The sequence below is a fragment of the Schistocerca cancellata genome, chromosome 12, assembly GCF_023864275.1.
Source record: "Schistocerca cancellata isolate TAMUIC-IGC-003103 chromosome 12, iqSchCanc2.1, whole genome shotgun sequence".
NCBI lineage: Eukaryota > Metazoa > Arthropoda > Insecta > Orthoptera > Acrididae > Schistocerca > Schistocerca cancellata.
Genome location: NC_064637.1, coordinates 47,836,413 through 47,850,590, shown reverse-complemented (window position 1 = coordinate 47,850,590; position 14,178 = coordinate 47,836,413). Strand labels below are relative to the sequence as shown.

At 47.0% G+C, this 14,178-nt stretch overlaps 1 protein-coding gene and 1 pseudogene across 1 annotated transcript in view; one reads left to right on the top strand and one right to left on the bottom strand.

The window, feature by feature from the left end:
• LOC126109440 (uncharacterized) overlaps positions 1 to 14,178 on the top strand; it is an 841,290-nt gene that overhangs the window by 237,259 nt on the left and 589,853 nt on the right. The gene's annotated exons all lie outside the window — the stretch shown is intronic.
• Positions 3,774 to 3,892, bottom strand: LOC126110060 (5S ribosomal RNA; annotated as a pseudogene).

Below are 14,178 nucleotides of genomic sequence, written 5' to 3'. Positions count from 1 at the left end.
TAGATGTAGAGTACGAGACAATTCTGGACTCAGTGATCAGTCCACCCTAGATTCTAGCAGGGTGCAAGTACACCTTCTTGACCCTCACCCCTTCCGGATGCCCGTGGTACAGTATTAAGGGTAGGCTTTAGTGAGCCGGATGTGAGTGTGATGTCAGTGAGAAAACCCCCACTGTCGCCCGCCGTTGCACAAGCAGCAGACACCCACCTGTCCCCGCCGCAGCTTCGGCCGTACCCTGACCTTTGCCGTGTTGTTGTGTTGGCTTTACGCCACTCCACTCATTTCTGCCGAGGCCTCGCCAAATTTGGCCATCTTTCTGCAGCCGCGGCAACGATGCGTCTCACCGCTGTGGTGTGTTGGCAACCGCCTGTGACTGGAACGCTGTCACGTTCCGTTACAGCCTCAGAATGAGAAATTGTGTCTCAGCGGAATGTGCTACTCTGAAAACACAGACAGCTGCGGCTTGGAATCGGAACTCTGGTGCTTTGCAGTACACCTTGTTTGGGAGATAGCATCTGAGGACGTGCTGTGTTGGCAAATCGCCAATGCTGATTTCGATTTAATTTTTGGCACATAACACCGATGATAGCTAATAATTGACACCAAAACATTATTAACATCGATTTATGCACTGAAGCGCCAAAGAAACTGGTATAGACGTGCGTATTCAATTACAGAGATATGTACACTGTCAGAATGCGGCGCTGCGGTCGGCAACAAGTGTCTGACGCAATTGTCAGATTGGTTACTGCTGTTACAATAGCTTGTTTCCAGAATGAGATTTTCACTCCGCAGCGGAGTGTGCGCTGATATGAAACTTCCTGGCAGATTAAAACTGTGTGCCCGACCGAGAGTCGAACTCGGGACCTTTGCCTTTCGCGGGCAAGTGCTCTACCATCTGAGCTACCGAAGCACGACTCACGCCCGGTCTCACAGCTTTACTTCTGCCAGTATCTCGTCTCCTACCTTCCAAACTTTACAGAAGCTCTCCTGCCTTTCTTTCAGGAGTGATAGTTGTGCAAGGTTCGCAGGAGAGCTTCTGTAAAGTTTGGAAGGTAGGAGACGAGATACTGGCAGAAGTAAAGCTGTGAGACCGGGCGTGAGTCGTGCTTCGGTAGCTCAGATGGTAGAGCACTTGCCCGCGAAAGGCAAAGGTCCCGAGTTCGAGTCTCAGTCGGGCACACAGTTTTAATCTGCCAGGAAGTTTCAGTGGCTTGTTATCAAGATTTAAGTTGGTTTGAACGTGGTGTTATAGTCGGCGTACGAGCGATGGGTCACAGCATGTCCGAGGTAGCGATGAAATGAGGATTTGCCCGCACGACCATTTCACGAGTGTACCGTGAATATTAGGAGTCTCTTAAAACATCACATCTCCGACACTGCTGCGGCCGGAAAGAATTGGACCAACGACGCCTGAAGAGAATCGTCCAGCGTGACAGAAGTGCAACCATTCTGCAGATTCCTGGAGGTTTCAGTGCTGTGTCTGTGGCGTCGGTAGTTACGATGCTACAACGTCGGTGTACGCTCTCGTAGACTAACTACGCCCTCTGGCCGACGCTGTGGAGCTCAGGGAGTGCTGTTCTGATTTCTCCTCATGTCATCAAGAGCAGACGGTCTGAAAATATCGCTTCTATTACCCAGTGGGCTAGCTTACTATTGAGACTTTGTATTAGTCACGTTCGGTTAAAGTTTGGACAGCTACGAGTATTTGTTAGTGTTGTGGGTTGGCAGGAGAGCCAACACCGGTACGAGAGGAAGCCGAAAGGCACGCGTTTTGGCTCACGCAGGCTGGCGTGAGGTCTGCAACAGGACAAGGAAATTAGACTTTAGCAAAAAACGTACGTAGCTGCTGGAATACTTAACTTTAATCCATAAATGGTGAACATCGCTCTTGACGGTACATGTTTTACAGCATCAATAGCAACTGGTAATGGCGCCTTGCTACGTCGTAGCAAATGACGTAGCTGAAGGCTATGCTAACTATCGTCTCGGCAAATGAGAGCGTAATTTGTCAGTGAACCATCGCTAGCAAAGTCGGCTGTACAACTGGGTCGAGTGCTAGGAAGTGTCTCTAGACCTGCCGTGTGGCGGCGCTCGGTCTGCAATCACTGATAGTGGCGACACACGGGTCCGACGTATACTAACGGACCGCGGCCGATTTAAAGGCTACCACCTAGCAAGTGTGGTGTCTGGCTGTGACACCACAGTTAACCTTGAGATTATACAGAAGAATCATCCTAACTTCACAGGATTAGACATGGACTACGGCTTCACGCCTACGTGCTCATCCTAGTCAAAGCTATATATGCATTTGATATTTACTTGTGTTTTTGACTCTGTTAGAGTTACATGCAGTACCGAAGGGCTTCACCTCCGCTGCTCCTACCCGCTTCCTTCGCTGTCGGCCTATATTACAGAAGCACTTCACAGGGGCAGACCCACGACCCGAATATCCAGGCGAGATACAAAAGAGCCATCAAGCGTCAGCATCCGAACCGTTCAGCGGAACACCGTCGATATGCGCTTTCGGAGCCGAAGGTCTACTCCTGTACCCTCGATGACTCCGAGACACAAAGCTTTACCTCTCGCCTGGACCCGACAACACGGACATTGGACTTTTGGTGACTGGAAACATGTTGCCTGGTCGGACGAGTCTCGTTTCAAATTGTATCGAGCGGATGGAAGTGTACAGGTATGGAGACAACCTCATGAATCCGTGGACCCTGCATGTCAGCAGGCAACTGTTCGAGCTGATGGAGGCTCTGTAATAGTTAGCAGCTGGAGTGATATGGACCCCTGATATGTCTAGATACGACTCTGACAGCTGACACGTACGTAAGCATCCTGTGTGATCACCTGCATCCATTCATCTTCATTGTACATTCCGTCGGACATACGCAATTCCAGGAGGACAATGCGACACGCGATATAGCCAGAATAGCGACAGAGTGGCTCCAAGACAACGTGCTGTTCAGAGGAGACCTCCACCCCCTCGTACGCTTACGGATTTATGGACAGCCCTGCAGGATTCGTGGTGTCAGTTCTCTCCAGAACTACTTCAGACATTAGCCGAGTCCATGCCACGTAGTGTTGCGGCAGTTATGCGTGACCACGGGTGCCCTACACGATATTAGGCAATTTTACCAGTTTCTTTGGTTCTTCATTGTTTGATGAAATTATAGAATGGCCTAAAAAGCAACACACGAGACTGTGCTGACAAGGGGTAACTCCGAATTTTTCATGTGAAAATTCTTTAAGCTTCTGAAATAAACTGACTGTCATTAACACTGTACATCTTTATTCTTTCTGTCTACATATTTATTTCTGAACATAGAAACGCTGACAACACAGTTGTCGCAACTGTATGACTTTGTTGGTGTAGTCACAACCGTGCCTCTGCTTGCACCTCTTCGTCACTATCAAAGTGAAGTCCTGGAAGATGTTCGTTAAGTTTTGGAAAGAGATGAAAATTGTATGGGGCCCAGTGGAGATTTTATGGAGGATAGTCGATGACAGTGAATCCACGGTGTCGTATGGACGAACTCTTCCAATTCGAAACTCGATTACAGCGCGCTGTTTCTCATCCATCGGCATAGTCGCATTATACCGACCGGCCGCCGTGTCATCCTTCGCCCGTAGGCGTTACTGGATGCGGATACGGAGAGGCATGTGGTCAGCACGCCGGTCTCCCGGCCGTATGCCAGTTTCCGAGACCGGAGCCGCTACTTCTAAGTGAAGTAGCTCCACAATTGGCCACTCGAGTGCACCCCGCTCGCCAACAGCGCTCGGAACACCCAGACGGTGACCCATCCAAGTGCTACCCAAACCCGACAGCGCTTAACTTCCGTAACCTGACTGGAACCGGTGCTACCACTGCGGTAAGGCCGTTGGCTTATCTAACATCACACTTATCAATAAATACAGCAATAGTCAACATTAAATACCCACAAATTCTTGTATATAGGGTGTAAAAATTTTTTACACTACTGGCCATTAAAATTGCTACACCAAGAAGAAATGCAGATGATAAACGGGAATTCATTGGACAAATATATTATACTAGAACTGACATGTGATTACATTTTCACGCAATTTGGGTGCATAGATCCTGAGAAATCAGTACCCAGAACTACCACCTCTGGCCGTAATAACGGCCTTGATACGCCTGGGCATTGAGTGAAACAGACCTTGGATGGTGTGTACAGGTATAGCTACCCATGCAGCTTCAACACGATACCACAGTTCATCAAGAGTAGTGACTGGCGTATTGTGACGAGCCAGTTGCTCGGCCACCATTAACTAGACATTTTCAATTGGTGAGAGATGTGGAGAATGTGCTGGCCAGGGCAGCAGTCGAACTTTTCTGTATGCAGAAAGGCCCGTACAGGACCTGCAACATGCGGTCGTGCATTATCCTGCTGAAATGTAGGGTTTCGCAGGGACCGAATGAAAGGCAGAGCCACGGGACGTAACACTTCTGAAATGTAACGACCACTGTTCAGAGTGCCGTCAATGCGAACAAGAGGTGACCGAGACGTGTAACCAATGGCACCCCATAACCATCACCCCAGGAGATACGCCAGTATGGCGAAGACGAATACACGCTTCCAGTGTGCGTTCACCGCGATGTCGCCAAACACGGATGCGACCATCATGATGCTGTAAACAGAACCTGGATTCATCCGAAAAAAATAACATTTTGCCATTCGTGCTCCCAGGATCGTCGTCGAGTACACCATCGCAGGCTCTCCTGTCTGTGATGCAGCGTCATGGCTAACCGCAGCCACGGTCTCGGAGCTGATAGTCCCTGCTGCTGCAAACGTCGTCGAACTGTTCGTGCAGATGGCTGTTGTCTTGCAAACGTCCCCATCTGTTGACTCAGGGATCGAGACGTGGCTGCACGATCCGTTACAGCCGTGCGCATAAGATGCCTCTCATCTCGACTGCTAGTGATACGAGGCCGTTGGGATCCAGCACGGCGTTCAGTATTACCCTCCTGAACCCACCGATTCCGTATTCTGCTAACAGTCATTGGATCTCGACCAACGCGAGCAGCAATGTCGCGATACGATAAACCGCAATCGCGATAGGCTACAATCCGACATTTATCAAAGTCGGAAACGTGATGGTACGTATTTCTCCTCCTTACACGAGGCATCACAGCAACTTTTCACAATGGAACGCCGGTCAACTGCTGTTTGTGTATGAGAAATCGGGAACTGTCCTCATGTCAGCACGTTGTAGGTGTCGCCACCGGCGCCAACCTTGTGTGAATGCTCTGAAAAGCTAATCATTTGCATATCACAGCATCTTCTTCCTGTCGGTTAAATTTCGCGTCTGTAGCACGTCATGTTCGTGGTGTAGCGATTTTAGTGGCCAGTAGTGTAAGAGAAGTTTCGTCTTCGCTCATTTGCATTTTTGATAGCATATCCTACGTTCGACAACAGTCTTTCCGAAGCCGACGCCGTGGTTATACAGCACCAGTATTTAAATGCGGTGTTTTCTTAAAAGCTTTGGATCGGTGATATTGGTGCTATTCGTACAGGTGTATCTACGGCAGAGGTGGTTAGCTGTGTACAGCCGGGCCGCCGTGACGTAAGTGCGGGCAGCTTGCCAGCAAGCACACGCCACAGTGTAGCGAGACAAAGCGAGAGGGCGTGCCCTGGCCAGCCTGCCCAGGCAGGAACTGCGAGCAGTGGCGTCATACAGCAGCTGGACGTGGTAGAGGCTCAGAGGCGACTATACTAGGAAAACTACCGTACGAAAAAACTGTCTTACCTGTACGTTGGGTGAGCTGAATATGTACCGGGCGTTTCGTGATTTCCATGTCTTTGTTTGCGTAACCCATCAGTGTGTTAGTACCTTCCTGTAGAAACAGGAAGCGGTGAACTGTCTAGAACCTCAGTGGGGCTATGTAAAGGGCCGCGTAACGTACGAAACATTTTCATTTTACAGAGTTATCCCCCAGTCAACTTAGAAATAAAAAGTACTTACAGGAAAACTGAAATTATCATTGGTTAATTCAGGTTTTTATTGGGTAATTGTTGAATTGTAACGTGAAACACAGGGATATTGTTGTAAAAATAATGAAAACCATACAGATTTTTCATGTAGCGGTACAAAACGCAGTATCATAAAAAAACCATAGAATTTAAAAATCAGCGAAATAAAAGCATATCGGACATTGCTTCAGTACTCAGTATAGCTTATGTAAAACATGTTCCTCAACTTTCGCACTTGCTATTGAGCAGTAACTGTCAACAATAATTATATAATTTTTTTTAACTTTGTGGATGTGAACTGTTCCTGCATCAAAATTAATTGCTTTGGCTATTTAAAAGAGCAGAAGTTAAACAGTGAACTAATTTTTATCGGCCGGCCGAAGTGGCCGTGCGGTTAAAGACGCTGCAGTCTGGAACTGCAAGACCGCTACGGTCGCAGGTTCGAATCCTGCCTCGGGCACGGATGTTTGTGATGTCCTTAGGTTAGTTAGGTTTAACTAGTTCCAAGTTCTAGGGGACTAATGACCTCAGAAGTTGAGATGATGATGATGTTTGGTTTGTGGGGCGCTCAACTGCGTGGTTATCAGCGCCCGTACAATTACCCAATCTTTGCTCAGTCCAATTTCGCCACTTTCCTGGATGATGATGAAATGATGAGGACAACACAAACACCCAGTCATCTCGAGGCAGGTGAAAATCCCTGACCCCGCCGGGAATCGACCCGGGACCCCGTGCTCGGGAAGCGAGAACGCTACCGCGAGACCACGAGCGGCGGACACCTCAGAAGTTGAGTCCCATAGTGCTCAGAGCCATTTGACTCTAATTTTTATCACATTTAAAATGCAATTTATATTTATAGTACACAGTAGACTATGACTGAACGATATGCGGTTCTACTCCCTTTGTCAGAATAGTTCCAGGACAGGCTATTTTTATTTGTGATCTTGAAATACTAAAAAAGTGCAAATTTTTTATGTTACTTGGTATGTGTGCCTCCTTGAAATGACCTTGGGCATATTTCTGTGCCGGCCGTTGTGGCCGAGCGGTTGTAGGCGCTACAGTCTGGAACCACGCGACCGCTAGGGTGCCAGGTTCGAATCCTGCCTCGGGCATGGAAGTGTGTGATGTCCTTAGGTTAGTTAGGTTTAAGTAGTTCTACGTTCTAGGCGACTGATGACCTCCGATGTTGAGTGCCATAGTGCGCAGAGCCATTTGAACCATGAAAGGTGGTTCTACCAGTATGACCCTCACACAAAGCGTCAAAGTGCTAAATGGTGGAGACCTGGATCACCAGCCCCGAAAAAAGTCAAACGACAACTTTCGAGAATAAAGACAGTGTTGGTCGCATTCTTTGGTAGTAAAGGATTAGTTCACCTCCAGGTCAAGCAGTGACACACACTCTTTACAGAGAATTGTTGAAATTTTTTGCGACAAGCAGTTCGACGTTGGCACCCTGATTTGTGACATTGTCAGGACTGGTTCTTACTGCGTCACAATACAAGACGCCATGCTGCTTTATCGGTTACCGAGTATCTGGCCAGACATTTTGCTGTCCCATATCCGTCATATCCGGACGACCTCTCGCCTTTAGATTTTTTCTTGTTTCCTCGAGTGGAAAGGCGACTGAAAGGAAAGCTTCTTTTCGATATCGCGGACATCCAACGGGCTACGCCGTTACGAGGTCGAATACAAAAGAGAAGAAAAAAAACAAATTAAAACATCAAGACGTTACGGTAGAGTAACTAAAAGACGTCGACAAGAAACCAGAGTCGCCAGGTAGAAATCAAATCTCTTTTGCCATATTACTGGCTTTTTAAAAAAAACTTAAAACGCGAGCCACAGCTCGCACATTTGCTAAAATGTCCGGCAAAGCGGGCGGCAGCCCGACCCTGAGACGTAAGTGGCTAAAATAGGGGCAGAGGATCAGGAAATGTGTGACTGTTTATGACCAGCAACATATCTAACTCAAAAATGGTTCCAATGGCTCTGAGCACTATGGGACTTAACGTCTATGGTCATCAGTCCCCTAGAACTTAGAACTACTTAAACCTAACTAACCTAAGGACATCACACAACACCCAGTCATCACGAGGCAGAGAGAATCCCTGACCCCGCCGGGAATCGAACCCGGGCGTGGGAAGCGAGAACGCTACCGCACGACCACGAGATGCGGGCCATATCTAACTGGTAACACAGTTTTGAATCGTCCTGTATAATCGTAAAGGCACAACTGAATAGGGCCACTTAAGAGGATGTTCTACATCTGCATCTACATCCATAGTCGGCAAGCCAACTGACGGTGTGTGGCGGAGGGTACCTTGAGTACCTCTATCGGTTCTCCCTTCTATTCCAGACTCCTATTCCTCGTGGCAGGAAAGATTGTCGGTATGCCTCTGTGTGGGCTCCAATCTCTCTGAGTTTGTCCTCATGGTCTCTTCGCGGAGATATACGTAGGAGGGAGCTATAGACTGCTTGACTCACCGAGGACATACTTTCACCGAGGTCCTCGAAACTTCAACAAAAGCGTCTCTCCTGCAGAGTCTTCCACTGGAGTTTATCTATCATCTCCGTAACGCTTTCGCGATTACTAAATGATCCTGTAACGAAGCGCGCTGCTCTCCGTTGGATCTTCTCTATCTCTTCTATCAACCCTATCTGGTACGGATCCCACACTGCTGAGCAGTATTCAAGCAGTGGGCAAACAAGCGTACTGTAACCTACTTCCTTTGTTTTCGGACTGCATTTCCTTAGGATTCTTCTAATGAATCTCAGTCTGGCATCTGCTTTACCGACGATCAACCTTATATGATCATTCCATTTTGTATTACTCCTATTGCCTAATCCCAGATAATTTATGGAATTAACCGCTTCCAGTTGCTGACCTGGTATATCATAGCTAAATGAGAAAGGATCTTTCTTTCTATGTATTTACAGCACATTGCACTTGTCTACATTGAGATTGAATTGCCATTCCCTGCACCATGCGTCAATTCGCAGCAGATCCTCCTGCATTTCAGTACAATTTTCCATTGTTGCAATCTCTCGATACACCACAGCATCATGCGCAAAAAGCCTCAGTGAACTTCCGATGTCATCCACAAGGTCATTTTGTACATTGTGGATAGCAACGGTCCTACGACACTCCCCTGCGGCAGACCTGAAATCACTCTTACTTCGGAAGACTTCTATCCATCGAGAACGTTTGTGAACACTTAGGCCACCCGGAGTGGCCGAGCGGTTCTAGGCGCTACAGTCTGGAACCAGGCGACTGTTACAATCGCAGGTTCGAATCCTGCCTCGGGCATGGATGTGTGTAATGGTCCTTAGGTTAGTTAGGTTTAAGTAGTTCTGAGTTCTAGGGGACTGATGACCTCAGAAGTTAAGTCCCATAGTGCTCAGAGCCATTTGAACCATTTGAACACTTAGGATGTGGCCGCGGTAAAATGGAGTGAGGGCGCTTGCGTGAGCGCTGCTGGAAGGAGACACAACTGGCGGCGGAGTTTGACCCTAGGAGTGGAGTGGGGAGGAGAGTGCTTTGCGCAAACTGCCTCGCGGAGTGAGTCACAGCGGGCCAACGTCCTTGGCGCACTCGCTCGGAGCACTTTCGCTGCTGGGTGGGAAAGGCTGCGTCTGCGCGCGACCCGTCGCACTGGCAGACACTGTATAATGTGGTCAGCGAGAGCGGAATCTGAGGCGTCCCAACTAGAGGTGGGTAGTTCGCGAATAAACGGGTGCAAAGGAACGGTTCACCGAGATGAACGAAAGGACCGAGGAACGAATTCCAAGGAACGACCGGTTCATAGTTCACTTCGGTCGCGGCGGGCTACTTACAGTTCCCGGGAACGAGGAACGATCAGTTCTCTAGTTCACTTCTGTCGCGGCGGTCACTTGGGCAGTTCTCGTTCCAGCCTCGGTAGCGTGCTCGTCTCAGTCTCGGCCTCCCTCGGCCGCACTCGTTCTAGGCATGACCACCTGTCTCAGTTCCACTGCCGACTGCTCCTAGTTAGTTCAGTATCCAGTTGTTCGTTTCGTTCACTGCGCTCGCCTATTTTACATGTGTTCCAAATTGTTCTTGCACTTGGTTCTGGCTATTCAGCGTCCACGACCGGTAATCGAAAAGTATTATATAATTACGTAAATTACATAAAAATTACGGTGTATGTAATAAGTACGTCTTATCAGCAAACAAAAGGGCATATCAGCTCACTTCATTATATCGATGAACAGCAGAAGACACACTAATAACAAGGCAAGGTTTTTTTTTTTGTTATGGTGTCACTACTTCAGACATCAGTCAAGTCCATGCCATATCATGCTGCAGCACGTATGCGTGCTCGCTGGGGCCCTACACGATGTTAGGCGGTTGTACCAGTTTCTTTGGCTCTTCACGGTAGTTCCGATGCGCCAGCCGCTGCCTCGGTGTTATGCTAACATAAATTTCTCACGCCTCGCACAATCTGCGCCAAAAAAGCTGTTATTATTATTTATCATCATCTTCTTTCCTTTCTCAGACCTTAGGTCTGGTTAAAAATGGAAAGTGACGCGGACCTTCATCAAGTGTGACTTCCTTTTAACTGTACGGTATATGTTACATTGCATTTAGGAACTTTCGGGTCATTGAACATGTTTCAATAACTACAGATTTTTGTAGTTGTATATATATGTTTGGATGTAGCTGTATTGCGTTGATGTACTGGTGGATATTGTGTGGTATTACTCCTGTAGTTGATAGTATAATTGGTGTAATGTCAACTTTATCCTGATGCCACATGTCCTTGACTTCCTCAGCCAGTTGGATGTGTATTTTTCAATTATTATTATTATTATTATTATTACTATTATTATTATTGCTATCGCTATTATTTTACGTTTGTCTGTCGGGATGTACCGCTTCCGACACTTTCATTTTTTGGTCATAAATGCGGATTAAATGAGTGATGGCGTGTAGGCAAATTGCAGTATTGAGTCTCACCCCTCTCAAGAGGTCAGCCGGCCGTGGTGGTCTAGCGGTTCTGGCGCTGCAGTCCGGAACCGCGGGACTACTACGGTCGCAGTTTCGAATCCTGCCTCGGGCATGGGTGTGTGATGTCCTTAGGTTAGTTAGGTTTAAGTAGTTCTAAGTTCTAGGGGACTTATGACCTAAGATGTTGAGTCCCATAGTGCTCAGAGCCATTTGAACCATTTGAACCATCTCAAGTGGTCATTTTCCTTTAAGCGGCAATGCCAAAACGGTGTGACTTGTCAGAGCTGTCTGCTGTGCATTTTGGCACCTGAAAGGTGAAATTGAGTAATGAGGGGACCATCCTTTTCACGAAAAAATCGGAATACAGTATAGTATTGGAATGTAAGAAAAAAACGATAATAGAGTTTACTAATGATAAAAGCAAAATTCATTGTTGTGGGTTGGCGGGAGAGCCAACACCGGTATGAGAGGAAGCCGAAAGGCACGCGTTTTAGCTCACGCAGGCTGGCGTGAGGTCTGGACCAGGTCAAGGAAATGAGACTAGCAAAAAACGTACGTAGCTGCTGGAATACTTAACTTTAATCCATAAATGGTGAACATCGCTCTTGACGGTACATGTTTTACAGCATCAATAGTAACTGGTAATGGCGCCTTGCTAGGTCGTAGCAAATGACGTAGCTGAAGGCTATGCTAAACTATCGTCTCGGCAAATGAGAGCGTATTTTGTCAGTGAACCATCGCTAGCAAAGTCGGTTGTACAACTGGGGCGAGTGCTAGGAAGTCTCTCTAGACCTGCCGTGTGGCGGCGCTCGGTCTGCAATCACTGATAGTGGCGACACGCGGGTCCGACGTATACTAACGGACCGCGGCCGATTTAAAGGCTACCACCTAGCAAGTGTGGTGACACCACATTCATAGTGCATATTCTTGACAAAAGTCGTATGGTAAATTCTCAGCTCTTCAAGGACAGCCGGCCGCGGTGGTGTAGCGGTTCTGGCGCTGCAGTCCGGAACCGCGGGTCTGCTACGGTCGCAGGTTCGAATCCTGCCTCGGGCGTGGGTGTGTGTGATGTCCTTAGGTTAGTTAGGTTTAAGTAGTTCTAAGTTCTAGGGGACTTATGACCTAAGATGTTGAGTCCCATAGTGCTCAGAGCCCTTTGAACCATCTTCAAGGACAAGAAAAATTAGGACTGCCGTCCAAACGTTTTAAAAGGCATTCATTTATTTGCTGGGGAAAATAAATAATTTCGAACGCTATTTGGGAGGCATAAAAACGCTTCTTTATTTTATTCTCTTTTTTTTCCTTTTAAGTGTTAAATAACAGTGAAATTTATTTTCCTCGTGGAATAGATCTGACTTCTTCACTCTTGAAAGAATTTTCGTTAAATATATTTATTCGATTTACTTTCTTATTTATCCATAGTGTAGTCTTTTTCTATGTTCAGGTATTGTAAAACGTAAATACGTTGCTACTGTCATACATTTCGTCTCTACTTCGAGAGAACGCTAGTATACTTAATACCAGATCATCGACCAACCTGCAGAGCATATGACGAAAACAAAGCAAAGAGGAAAGTAAACTACCTCCAGTTAAGGAGAACGATGACTGACTTACAATAAAGTTTTTGTTTATTTTTACTACAATGGCTTTTAATAAGTCAATCAATACCGGGTTCGTTCGACAATGGCCATCTTCAGTTTCCTGATTTAAGGTCTGTATATTAGCTTTTTATTTTTTCTGATGTAGCATCTGATGACGGTCAGTGTGGGCCGAAACAAGATATGATTCTCCCACAAGAAAGTGATAGAGCCAAATATGAACGAATATGAATAAAAATGAATAAAAAAATAAATAAAAATGAATATAACTAGCTTAGCGCCCGCTTCTTTGCTAGCGTAGACTGTATGGTCTGCACAGTTTCTTTCGATCGAATTTTTGCGTTATTCACAAACTGCAGTACCTTTGAAACTTTCCGCGGTAGCCGAGCGGTTCTATGCGCTTCAGTCCGGAACCGCGCGACTGCTACGCTCGCAGGTTCGAATCCTGCCCTCGGGCATGGATGTGAGTGATGTCCTTAGGTTAGTTAGGTTTAAGTAGTTCTAAGTTCTAGGGGACTGATGACCTCAGATTTTAAGTCCCATATTGCTCAGAGCCATTTGAACTACTTTATATTTACAGTACATCTAAACGATATAGTAGAAAGCGTTGGATGCTCTTTAAGGCTGTTCGCAGATGATGCAGTTGTTTATACCAAAGTAACAACGCCAGAAGATAGTAAGAATTTGCAGAACCACCTGCAGAGATGAATGGTGAAGGCTCTGGCAGTTGCCCCTGAACGTAAATAAATGTAACATACTGCGCATACATAGGAAGAGAAATCCACTACTGTACGAGGTGCATTCAAGTTCTAAGGCCTCCGATTTTTTTTTCTAATTAACTACTCACCCGAAATCGATGAAACTGGCGGTACTTCTCGACGTAATCGCCCTGCAGACGTACACATTTTTCACAACGCTGACGCCATGATTCCATGGCAGCGGCGAAGGCTTCTTTAGGAGTCTGTTTTGACCACTGGAAAATCGCTAAGGCAATAGCAGTACGGCTGGTGAATGTGCGGCCACGGAGAGTGTCTTTCATTGTTGGAAAAAGCCAAAAGTCACTAGGAGCAGGTCAGGTGAGTAGGGAGCATGAGGAATCACTTCAAAGTTGTTATCACGAAGAAACTGTTGCGTAACGTTAGCTCGATGTGCGGGTGCGTTGTCTTGGTGAAACAGCACACGCGCAGCCCTTCCCGGACGTTTCTGTTGCAGTGCAGGAAGGAATTTGTTCTTCAAAACATTTTCGTAGGATGCACCTGTTACCGTAGTGCCCTTTGGAACGCCCTCGCTGTCCCAGAACATGGACACCATCATTTTTTCAGCACTGGCGGTTACCGGAATTTTTTTGGTGGCGGTGAATCTGTGTGCTTCCATTGAGCTGACTGGCGCTTTGTTCCTGGATTGAAAAATGGCATCCACGTCTCATCCATTGTCACAACTGACAAAAAGAAAGTCCCATTCGTACTGTCGTTACGTGTGAACATTGCTCGGCAACATGCCACACGGGCAGCCGTGTGGTCGTCCGTCAGCATTCGTGGCACCCACCTGGATGACACTTTTCGCATTTTCAGGTCGTCGTGCAGGATTGTGTGCACAGGACCCACAGAAATGCCAA